This window comes from Tamandua tetradactyla, assembly GCF_023851605.1.
Source record: "Tamandua tetradactyla isolate mTamTet1 chromosome 15 unlocalized genomic scaffold, mTamTet1.pri SUPER_15_unloc_1, whole genome shotgun sequence".
In the NCBI taxonomy this organism is placed as follows: Eukaryota; Metazoa; Chordata; class Mammalia; order Pilosa; family Myrmecophagidae; genus Tamandua; species Tamandua tetradactyla.
Window position 1 is genome coordinate 1,199,050 of NW_027518244.1, and position 13,100 is coordinate 1,212,149.

Here is a 13,100-nt window from a genome sequence, read left to right on the forward strand (position 1 = left end):
GTCATTTGTAGTATACTTGCCTGGATTATTTAACATTTCATCATTAGGCAGTGATGGTCTCAGAGGGATTTTGTTTTGTTTTGTTTTGTTTCTTTTGTAGCGATTAGACAGCCCTCTCTGGTGTTGTCAGTTACAGTCCTTATTTGGCTAAGACTTTATTCTCTGACTTTGGCAATTGCAGAAAGATTGTAATCTATCACATGTTTTTCTTCTCTGAAACTCCAAATGTGATGGTAATTCCAATGTTGAGCAAGATGGCTTCCTTAGAAATACTTATCTTTACTATAGTGAATGTTAAAACTATGCAATCACATATGAATGGAGAAAAGGGTCTCTAATGTGGACTTGACCAAAACAAATACAATTAATTACAGACTTGATGACTTCCAAATTAATGAAGTAAAAGTTCTCTGATCATCATATCATTAAGAAAGCTCTCAAAGCCAGGGTGAGCATTGGTTCATAAGACTTTGAAAACTCTGGTTCTGTGTTCCCACCAGACACAAAGCTGGGGTGTGTGAGTTGGTCTCCAAAGTAAACTCTTGTCACTGATCACTGGCTCTTCTCTGACCATTACTATTGGTCTCAAATGTATTCAGTTGCTAAAGCAGTGATTTCACGGGGTGCCTATATTTTTTCTTAGTTTTATTTCCAAATTATATTTTAAAAAGACATTTTAAATTTAAAACTATTTTATTTTAAATGGCCACTTTATGGACATTAGTATTGCGTGTTCTTTTAAAAAATAATAATATAAATTGGAGATAGATATTTTTATGTATATTAAGACTTGGTAAAAATTTTCAATGTAACTGGTACCATCTTCAGGGCATTGTGCACAGACATATTATAAAATAATAATTGTTTAATATTTTTACCACAGAAGTTTCAGTTTACCTTGTTACAAATGTTAAAACCTAAATGATAATTTACTCTAATGGTAATGTGCCACAAGTTTAACCTTTATAGCTATTGTATGTTTATACAATTTTAATTAATATGTCAAAGGTAAATTCTTCTGGGATATTCTTAAAATTTGAATAGATATTAAAATAAATAAAGTTACCTGTCAAAAAAGGGATACATAGGATAGAAATTGATAATTTTAACTGAAGATATGAGGGACTTGTCCACTGAAAACTATGATGGAAGTTAAAGTAGAGCTCAGTAAATGACAAGATATCTGTGTTCTTAGAAAGGAAGAGTTAATATTATTGAAGCATCAATAATACCCAAAGTGATCTACTCCCTATCAAAATACCAGGAGATTTTTTAAGAAGAAATGGAGAATCTGATCCTCACTCATGGAATTGCACATCACCAGGGATGCAGCACCATCTCAGGTCTCATCATTATTTCCATGTCTCTTGGCTTGTTTAAACCCCTTACTGTTTGAGGGAAGGCACTGTGACTTTTTTTTTCTTCCCTCTCGGATGGTTGTTCAGTATCACTGAATAAATGTGGAATGACTGAACACAAAATTTGATTTAGTTGAACAGATACTACTAAGTATGGGGGAGAAAGGAGATGTAGTGAAGCAAGAGAAAGCATTCTTGAGAGAAGGCAGCCCCATAAATAGGAACCAACAACTAAGGAGACAGAGGAGAGACAGAAGATATTTTAATTCACCTACAGTTTCTCTCCAGAATCAGCAATAAGGAAAAGCTATGGTAAACCTTGAAGTAGTAAATCCCCAGTGAATAAGAGGTAACTTCACAGGAGTAGTCCACTGGGATAAGAGATGAACATAATGTTCCAGGGCTTTCTCCCAAGGGTCATAGTGGCTCAAGTTGCATTCTTATGTCTTTCTTACCTCCAGAGAATTAAATATTTCAGGGAGTAGAGACAGAATAATACTTTCTTAATGAGACTCATAGGAATTAATTTTCCAAAGTATGGAAAATCTAAATGCTTTCCTTATACTATGGCAGCATAATCAATCTCTGGTGAGGTGGAAATATAATTTTGCCTTGTAGAGACCTCATGAGTGGTCCCACATACTTGTCCTTCCTGGGAGCAGAGCTTTCAACTTCATGCATTATTCAAGAAAGAATTTGCATTGGCAAATTCAGACCCTTCTTTGATAATTATTGGGTGAGTTGCAGAATCACGTCAAGTGTATGGGGGATGTATTATGAGTCCAGGGTTTCTTTTATTCATGGAGACTTTAGGGGCATTAACAAAGATAGCACATATATATAACCATACAAAGTCCTACCCAGTTAAAAATCTTGTTGGGGAGGGTGATATGGATGCACTAAAGTATCTCTTTCCTTCATCTGTCTCATCTTGTGTTTCTATCACTCATTGAGCTTCCCTCATGGAAGTATCTATTCAATCAGATCCATCTTTTGTTTTTTATTTTAGTCATTCAGCAAAAATTTATAACCCTCATGGTAAGCTCTAAATATTATTCTCAAGATAAATAAATGGGTAAAATCGTACTCCTTATTTCAAAGAGATGACATCTAAATAGGGAAAGGACTTAGAAATGAGTACATGCAATATCGTGAGGTGGCACTGAATTCCAGGTGAACTGAGTAAAAATTTGGACTCAATGTATGGAGGTTAGTGAAGGCTTCACATGGGCACTGATAATGTTGCTGAGCCTTGATGGAAGAATTGGAGTAATTTCAGGAGAAGTGGCTAGCAGCACACCAAAAAGATATGGACACAAATGTGTGATCAATATAAATGTAAGGGATGGTTGAGTTTAAAACTAGTTCTTAATATCTGAAGAACAATGAGAAGCAGGGTGTGGAAAGTGGACCATGAACCTGACCAGCCTGGAAGCAGACTTGCAACAGAGAGCCTCGTGCTTTGTTCAGGAAATTGATATCTATGTTTGAAGTTATTGAAGAGTCAGTGCAGCATTCATAGAAGGTGATGTTCATGAAAAATCTTGCCTTGTAGAAACCTCACTTGCGGTCAATTTCTGTTTTCAAATCCCTGGAAAGATGATGAGTGCTGGAAAGAGGGAGGGGTAGGAGGTTTGGGAAATGAATCTGCGTGGGTTGAATCATTATCATATGAAAAAATTCTCAATTAATACAAAGCACATACTGGATATTTTATATTCATATTTTTATTTCTTTCCATTATTCTATGAAATCTGTATCAGTCTTCTGATTTAATGCATGAAGAACATGAGACTTACAGCAGAGTCATAATCTTGTCCAAGGCATGTAATTGAGTTCAGAATGAAGCTTGGAATTTATTGTTTCCTAGGCTTTTGCATTTCACTAATAATTTTACTTTTTAATAAACATAATTCTTAAACCAGTGTTAGAGAACAATTTCTAGTATAATAGAGGCAGTCTCCAAAACCTGTCACCCATTTTTCCCTATTCTGAATGTCTTCCATCCAAATACCACATTACGCTCATTTGTTATAAATAAAAGTTTCTCAGATTCTACTTATTTTGATGACCTGCATATTTTTGAAGGGTGCTGATTACGTATTTTGTAAAGTTTCCCTTAGTTGGAATTTGTATAATGTTCTCTCATGATTAGACTGGGATTATGAGTTATAGAGGAATACAATAGAGATAAAAAATTTCATTAAATCATGTATTCAGGGTACATTTCATCACTTTTGATGTTGACCTTGATCAACAATGCAAGCCAGGTTTCCCCACTTAGAAGTTCCTCATTTCTCCCTTATCCATGTGTCGCCTTTGGAAAGAAGTCACTAGGTGAATCCCACATTTCAGGAATTTGGGTTATGGTCTCCCTTCTTTTTTTTTTTTTTGCAATAATTTTAGGGAAATATTTGTCTATTGCATAGGCATAATTGTTGAATAAGTTAAAATTTAAATAAGTAATTAATATTTAAGTACTATTACTTATATGTTTCTCATGTTTTTGTATACGCACATATGTGTATATATGTATGTATATACTCATTTATTTTAAAGCACTTTATTAAACTTCAGAAGTATTCACTGCTTTCTTTTTTTTATAGTTTTTTTATTAATTAAAAAAAGAATTAACAAAACAATTAGAAATCATTCCATTCTACATGTACAATCAGTAATTCTTAATAACATCACATAGTTGCATATTCATCATTTCTTAGTACATTTGCATCGATTTAGAAAAAGAAATAAAAAGACAACAGAATAAGAATTAAAACATTAATAGAAAGAAGAAAAAAAAACCCTATACCTCACATGCAGCTTCATTCAGTGTTTTAACATAATTGCATTACAATTGGGTAGTATTGTGCTGTCCATTTCTGAGTTTTTATGTCCAGTCCCGTTGTACAGTCTGTATCCCTTCAGCTCCAATTACCCCTTCTCTCTTTTCTTTTTTTTTTTAATTAACGGAAAAAAAGAAATTAACCCAACATTTAGAAATCATACCATTCTACATATGCAATCAGTAATTCTTAACATCATCACATAGATGCATGATCATCAATTCTTAGGACATTTGCATCGGTTTAGAAGAACTAGCAACATAACCGAAAAAGATATAGAATGTTAATATAGCGACAAAAATAAAAGTAATAATAGTAAAGTCAAAACAAAACAAAACAAAACAAAACAAAAACCAATAGCTCAGATGCAGCTTCATTCAGTGTTTTAACAAGATTACTTTACAATTAGGTATTATTGTGCTGTCCATTTTTGAGTTTTTGTATCTAGTCCTGTTGCACAGTCTGTATCCCTTCAACTCCAATTGCCCATTATCTTAGCCTGTTTCTACCTCCTGCTGGACTCTGTTACCAATGACATATTCCAAGTTTATTCTCGAATGTCGGTTCACATCAGTGGGACCCTACAGTATTTGTCCTTTAGTTTTTGGCTAGACTCACTCAGCATAATGTTCTCTAGGTCCATCCATGTTATTACATGCTTCATAAGTTTATCCTGTCTTAAAGCTGCATAGTATTCCATCGTATGTATATACCACAGTTTGTTTAGCCGCTCTTCTGTTGATGGAGATTTCGGCTGTTTCCATCTCTTTGCAATTGTAAATAATGCTGCTATAAACATTGGTGTGCAAATGTCCGTTTGTGTCTTTGCCCTTAAGTCCTTTGAGTAGATTCCCAGCAATGGTATTGCTGGGTCGTATGGCAATTCTATATTCAGCTTTTTGAGGAACCGCCAAACTGCCTTCCACAGTGGTTGCACCTTTTGACATTCCCACCAACAGCGGATGTGTGCCTCTTTCTCCGCATCCTCTCCAGCACTTGTCATTTTCTGTTTTGTTGATAATGGCCATTCTGGTGGGTGTGAGATGATATCTCATTGTGGTTTTTATTTGCATTTCTCTAATGGCCAGGGACATTGAGCATCTCTTCAAGTGCCTTTTGGCCATTTGTATTTCCTCTTCTGATAGGTGTCTATTCAAGTCTTTTCCCAATTTTGTAATTGGGTTGGCTGTCTTTTTGTTGTTGAGTTGAACAATCTCTTTATAAATTCTGGATACTAGACCTTTATCTGATATGTCATTTCCAAATATTGTCTCCCATTGTGTAGGCTGTCTTTCTACTTTCTTGATGAAGTTCTTTGATGCACAAAAGTGTTTAATTTTGAGGAGCTCCCATTTATTTATTTCCTTCTTCAGTGTTCTTGCTTTAGGTTTAAGGTCCATAAAACCTCCTCCAGTTGTAAGATCCATAAGATATCTCCCAACATTTTCCTCTAACTGTTTTATGGTCTTGGACCTAATGTTTAGATCTTTGATCCATTTTGAGTTAACTTTTGTATAGGGTGTGAGAGATGGGTCTTCTTTCATTCTTTTGCATATGGATATCCAGTTCTCTAGGCCCCATTTATTGAAGAGACTGTTCTGTCCCAGGTGAGTTGGCTTGACTGCCTTATCAAAGATCAAATGTCCATAGATGAGAGGGTCTATATCTGAGCACTCTATTCGATTCCATTGGTCGATATATCTATCTTTATGCCAATACCATGCTGTTTTGACCACTGTGGCTTCATAATATGCCTTAAAGTCCGGCATCGCTAGACCTCCAACTTCGTTTTTTTTCCTCAAGATGTTTTTAGCAATTCGGGGCACCCTGCCCTTCCAGATAAATTTGCTTATTGGTTTTTCTATTTCTGAAAAATAAGTTGTTGGGATTTTGATTGGTATTGCATTGAATCTGTAAATCAATTTAGGTAGGATTGACATCTTAACTGTATTTAGTCTTCCAATCCATGAACACGGTATGCCCTTCCATCTATTTAGGTCTTCTGTGATTTCTTTTAACAGTTTTTTGTAGTTTTCTTTATATAGGTTTTTTGTCTCTTTAGTTAAATTTATTCCTAGGTATTTTATTCTTTTAGTTGCAATTGTAAATGGGATTCGTTTCTTGATTTCCCCCTCAGCTTGTTCATTACTAGTGTATAGAAATGCTACAGATTTTTGAATGTTGATCTTGTAACCTGCTACTTTGCTGTACTCCTTTATTAGCTCTAGTAGTTTCGTTGTGGATTTTTCCGGGTTTTTGACGTATAGTATCATATCGTCTGCAAACAGTGATAGTTTTACTTCTTCCTTTCCAATTTTGATGCCTTGTATTTCTTTTTCTTGTCTAATTGCTCTGGCTAGAACCTCCAACACAATGTTGAATAATAGTGGTGATAGTGGACATCCTTGTCTTGTTCCTGATCTTAGGGGGAAAGTTTTCAATTTTTCCCCATTGAGGATGATATTAGCTGTGGGTTTTTCATATATTCCCTCTATCATTTTAAGGAAGTTCCCTTGTATTCCTATCTTTTGAAGTGTTTTCAACAGGAAAGGATGTTGGATCTTGTCAAATGCCTTCTCTGCATCAATTGAGATGATCATGTGATTTTTCTGCTTTGATTTGTTGATATGGTGTATTACATTAATTGATTTTCTTATGTTGAACCATCCTTGCATACCTGGGATGAATCCTACTTGGTCATGATGTATAATTCTTGCTCTCCCTTCTTGAGAGAGCAATGTCTACATAAATATTTGAAAGTTTACGCATGGGAAATTTGTCTCTTCTTATTAATTTCTTGAGTAGTGTATTTATGTCATTATGGATTTGTGACGTTTGTTTTATATTTGGGTTTTGATGTATTACTTTAGTTCTTTTGTTGCTCAGCTTGCTTCAGGTTTGCTGATGGAATGTCGCTTCAGTTCCATGTATCTCTTTGATATACCACATCATTGAAGGGCTTACTTTAGCACTTACTTTCTGGTACTGCAAGGTGATCCAGGCATCTCTCATATATTTCTTTTACACCTCTAGAGTCAACCATTTCTCCCAGGAACTTTTATTGGAGAATGGTGTCAAAATAAAGGTCCAGGCACTATGTGTGCTGCATGGCCCTGGAACATCTAGGCGCTCTCCACTGAACAGAGTAAGAAAATGTATATAAGTCTACCAAGTTGTGCATATGCACATGACCATAAATATGTCCACATGTAACCCTCTGTGTCTGTATTAACCTACTCATGCTGATATGTCTCACTCTAAACTATTACCAGGTAGAACATCCTAGTCTCTTTCCCTTGCTTATGGTTAATTACCCACTCTGCAGTGGGAAGCATATTCTTCTTGTCTACCATCATCTACTTAATTGCTTGATACCTGTATACATGTATACATGTGATAGAATTGTCAACCCACACTCTGGTGGGATAAAATATATCTACCAAAATACAGTGCTTATACACAGTTTCTGCTCCCTTCATAGTATGCAACCCATTGGTATCCAATTTTATTATTTCAATGTCCTTTTCCCTCATTCCTCCAGTAAGTGCATTTCATGTATTTGCAATATAGTTATGCTGTTTCATCAAATTTTGCATTCCATACTGACATTGCCTTGATCTTGAAGATGAATATCTTATTTGCATATAATAAAATTCACTCTTTTTGTTTGAAAGCTTAATGTGTTTTAACAAATGTATATAGTCATATGTCTGTAATGACATAATCTACAGAATAGAGTCACATCTCTTAAAATTACTCTGTAATTCACCTATTAGACCCTGCTCTCCTGTCCCAGATCCATTGGCAATCAGTGATCATTCTATTGTCTCTATTATTTTGCCTAATCCAGAAAGTCATATCATTGAAATTCTACTATGGAACATGTTTAGACAATTTTTTCAATTACAAACTATCATTTAAGATTTATCCTGAACTTTTGTAACTGGAGAGGATATTTATTTCTATCACTGGATAATATTCCATTGTATAGATATAGCAGCGTTTGCTCATCCATTCACTTACTGAAGTACATCTTTGTGCTTTCAGATTTTGGAGTTTATAAGTAAATCTGCCATAAACATTCTCTTGTAGGTTTTTGCATGACCTTACATTTCAAATCAGCTTATATCTAAGAGCACAATTTCTGAATTGCATGGTGAGATGATGTTTAGTTTTACTATAAACTGCAAAACTTTCTCCTGGTCTCATCATTTTGTATTCTCACTAGCAATGAATGAGAACTCATACAGTCTCCCATCCTCATGAGTCATTTTTATTGTCAGTATTCAGGGTTTTCATATTCTAAGAGGTGTGTGATGACATATCATTGTGGTTTAATTTTGCAATTTCTAATGAGAAATGATGTTGAGTATCATTTCATATGCTTATCTACCACCTGTAGATCTTATTTATGAAGTTTTGTGTTCAGATCATTGCCCATTTTTAATTGGATAGTACCATTTTATTGTTGGGTGTTCAAAGTTCCTTGTATATTTGGGTACACATTTCTTATCAAATACATGTTTTGCAAATATTTCCTCCAAATCAATGGATTCTCTTTTCATTCCTTATCCAAGTATTTCACTGGGCAGAAATTTTATATTTAATAATATCAAATTTATAAATATTCTTCTCTCACGAACCATGATTTGGGTACTATATCTAAAACTCATCACCAAATCATGGACTAGTTGATTTTCTGATATATTTTATTCTAAAAGTATTATACATGCATTACAATTTTAAGTGCAAGAATCATTTGGAGTTAATTTTTTGAAATAGATACAATGTTTGACTAGCTTCCTTTTATTATTTCATGTTGGCATCCCATTGTTCCAGCAGCATTTGTTTGAAAACCAAATTTTTCCATTGCTACTTTTCAAAGACCCACTGACTACATTGGTGTGCATCTATTTTTGAGTTCTCCCACATTAATTCATGCATCTATTTTACCAACACAACACAATTTCATCACTGTGTCTTTGTAGTTATACATGAAATTAGGTAGTATGGGTTCTACAAGCTTGGTCTTCTTCAGTATTTTTAGGCAATCTAAGACTATTGCTTTCCATATAAACTTTAGAATTAATTTGTCCATATATACAAAAGAAAGCATTGACATTTGGAATGGAATTGAGTTGAATGTACAGATCAAGTTGAGATGAAATGGCATCTAAGCAATTAAGTATTTCCATCAATGAAGACAGAATAAGTTTGTTTTAAATTTTTATTATAACAATCTATATACAACTGAAATTTTTTCTTTCTAACATTTTCAAGGTGACAATTTGGTAATATGATTACATTCAAAATACTGAGCTGCCATTACAGATATTCACGAACTCAACTTTTTCATCAAGTAGTACAAAATGAATGGTCAAAGTGATTGAAGAATAAAATAGTGTGTAAAAGCATTTCAATGAAAATGTTGCTTTTGTAAAATGCTTACAATTATGGACAAGGATGGTGAGTTGGCAATGGCATTAAGGAGAAGCAGGAGCAATGGATTCCTTGATATTTTCATGTAAGGGCCTCTAGAACCATACATATTATTAAGATTAATGAACATAATGCTCTTACCATATAGACATAACTTTTCTGTTAATGTTTTGAACACTGCTTGTACTTGCACCTGCCTTACTCGGGTCTCTCTTCCAGCATTTTCATGAGTTACATGGAATTAGAAAATGAAACGTGTGTTTCAGAATTTATCCTTCTGGTGCTCTCAGAAGACACAGAAGTTCAGCCCCTCCTATTTGCTCTGTTCCTGATGATGCATCTTGTCACTCTCATTGGGAACCAGGTCATTGTACTGGCCACCATCTCTGATGCCCACCTGCACACACCCATGTACTTCTTCCTTGCTAACCTGTCTTTTGCAGACATCTGTTTCACTTCTAAGACTGTCACAAAGATGCTGGTGAACATCCAGAGACAAAATCTATAAGTTATGGAAACTACCTCACCCAGATGTATTTTTTCATGTTTTTTGTAGCATTAGACAACTTACTCTTAACTGTAATGGCCTATGGCAATTATGTGGCCATCTGTCACCCACTGCACTACATGGTCATCATGAACGCCAGGCTCTGTGGTCTCCTGCTGCTGACGTCATGGATATTGTGCATTTTGGCTGCTCTTTTACATGGCTTAATGTTTTTGTGATTGTCTTTTTGTACAGAGCTGGAAATACCCCACTTTTTCTGTGATCTTGATCATGTAGTACAACGTGCATGTTCTGACACCTTCCTCAATGACCTCATGAGTTATATTGCAACTGGAATTATGGGTGTTATTCCATTCACTGGGATCCTTTTCTCTTACTCTAAGATTATAGCCTCCATTTTGAGAATTTCATCAGCTGGGGACAGGTATAAAGCATTTCCTACTTGTGGGCCTCATCTTTCAGTTCTGTCCTTGTTTTGTGATACAGGTCTTGGAGTGTATCTTAGTTCTGATGCAACCCAAAATGCAAGAGTAAGTGCCACAGCTTCAGTGATGTACATAGTGGTCACTCCCATGCTGAACCCCTTTAGCTACAGTCTTAGAAACAATGACATAAATTATGCCTTAAGAATAATTTTCAGCAGGTAAAGATTTACCCTACAAAAGGACCCTTTGTCACAAGCTTAGAAATTTGCTTGCCATTAATTGAGGTTAATACTAGCCTATCTAAACTAAATACTCTTATCAGTGTATAAAATAATCTGATGTTTCCTTATTTTCTAGAATTCTGTCTCTGCTTTTCATCCATCAAAACACCTTATCTTTTGCATTTTCTTTAAATCATCTTACCTGACTAACTGTATTCTGAGGATTCAGTATTGAGTTTGACTCATCTGCCTGAATATTCGGTGGTACTTATTTATTACAGGTAATGTGGTAAATACAAAACTATAGGAATTGCTGGAGGAGTGAACATTTACTGCAGTCCCTGAGAGAAGAAATCAACTACTCTTGTGTTATTTAATTTTGATGAAAATCATGTCACTTTAAATGCTGAGTACCTGTGGCAACCACTCGTGTTATTTACTTTTGATGAAAATCATGTCACTTTAAATGCTGAGTAACTGTTGTCAGGGTTTTTGGTAATTGGCTCCAGAAACAGGGCACATCTTGGACTGCTGTCAGTCACCAAAGCATTATATTTCCATATTCTATATTCCCTCTCTGATAGATGACTGTCTTTGCACAATTACAACATGAGTTAGTTGAGAATATAGTAAATATTACAACTGTGATTCTTCAATTGTTTATGGTTTCACTCATTCCTGAGATTCTTCCAGTGATATAATTTAATTCTTATTATATTATTTTCATAAGCAGGGTCATTACCAGGAAAATTTCCATGTTACTTCCTACAATAAGATTCCTCATTTACAGATCCTGAACAGTGCCATGTGTATCTTGCCTATTGCCAGGTATGTCTTCTTCAAATATTAATTCCAGATATTAGATAATAATATCAAGATTTGAATTAGACCTACTGTCTTCTTTAGGAAGTAGAATGAGGCCATTTTTTTCTTTGTTCCTTACCTGACCAGAGTCCTCTTTTTGACTTGCAGATTAGAGTGGCATTTTAGGTTTCGAGATTGCTCAGAACTAATGCTCCATTTTGGAAAAAAAAAGAAAGACATGTTCTTTTATTTATTCAGTTTTTGTTCTTTGGCAAATCAGTGAATTCATTTATTCTGCAATGTATTAAGCCATAGGATCAGACTCTGTTAGTTATACCCACATCATAGCTGTAGTTTACAGAGAAAGGAGACTTGATTTCTGCTATCCTGAAAGAATTCTCATTTTTTGATTGTGCTTAACCAGAGAATTGAAATCCACAGCTTGCAATTTTCTTTTTTTGAATATTCTCCAGAGCAATTAAATTATCCACCATATTCCACATTTATTGAATTTTGATTTTCACCAAAATACTTTAATAAATAAAGCTGATTTCCAAACTCTTCCCTAGACAATCTCTTTAGGGATGACTACAAACAATGTATTGTGATTCAGATTTGTCAATATTATTCATGTAGGAGCTGCACACTTTTATCCAAAGTACACGGCATCCTTAAAGTCCTTACTTCCAGCTGGTTGATATATCAGTTCCAAGAGTCTTACCAGGCAGATAGAGGCTTTGCCATCACTTTCTCTCTGCAATAATTTACCAGTATGCCCTATTTTCTTTAAGTATAAATATCTTTTTTAAAAATCTCCAATAATTTATGAAGAAATTTAGTAGGCATGTTATCTCAACATTGTTGAAGAAGTTAGAGGCATGTCTTTCAAATAGAAAGCACTAGAAAAAACCATCCAGCCAAGAAAGGTGATATTTATGCTATCATCAAGAGCATACTATAAATTAAGAAGATTTCCCCCATATTGTTGGGACACGAACATGCTGTATTTTCTGCAATTCAGGCAGTAGGAAGAATTTCTATAAGTACTGGTTATATATGCAATATTCCTGCTAGTTCACCATCCTCTGGAGAACAAGAACCCAAAGCAGAAGGAGGGAGAAATACTGCTATGCTACAGTCCACCCTGCCCATTTGACACCTTATCATGTGAACTGCATGGTGGACACCAAATATCTTTATACTCTGAGTATTTAGGGCAGAGGGAGATAGGATGTCTTTCAAAATCCCCTAAGACTTTTCCTATTTCCCTTCTATAATACATGGCTCATACAAGGTTCTAAAGTAAAGGTGTTTTGTAGAGCTTGTCCTGAGTGAATGATAGAGAGCTTTACAACTCTGCCATATACTCCAATTCTTTACTTCAATCTTTACTTAATTATCATTTTTAACATTTTTACTTTTTCTCAGAGAAATCATCTTCTTGGCTTTTTTATGATAAAACATGTAATTAAAAGTGTATAATTTTACTCTTCTCCTGAACC

At 34.8% G+C, this 13,100-nt stretch overlaps 1 pseudogene; it reads left to right on the plus strand.

The window, feature by feature from the left end:
• The first annotated feature begins 9,875 nt into the window (after positions 1-9,875).
• On the plus strand, positions 9,876-10,795 carry LOC143672759 (olfactory receptor 7A17-like; annotated as a pseudogene).
• Positions 10,796-13,100: the final 2,305 nt, after the last annotated feature.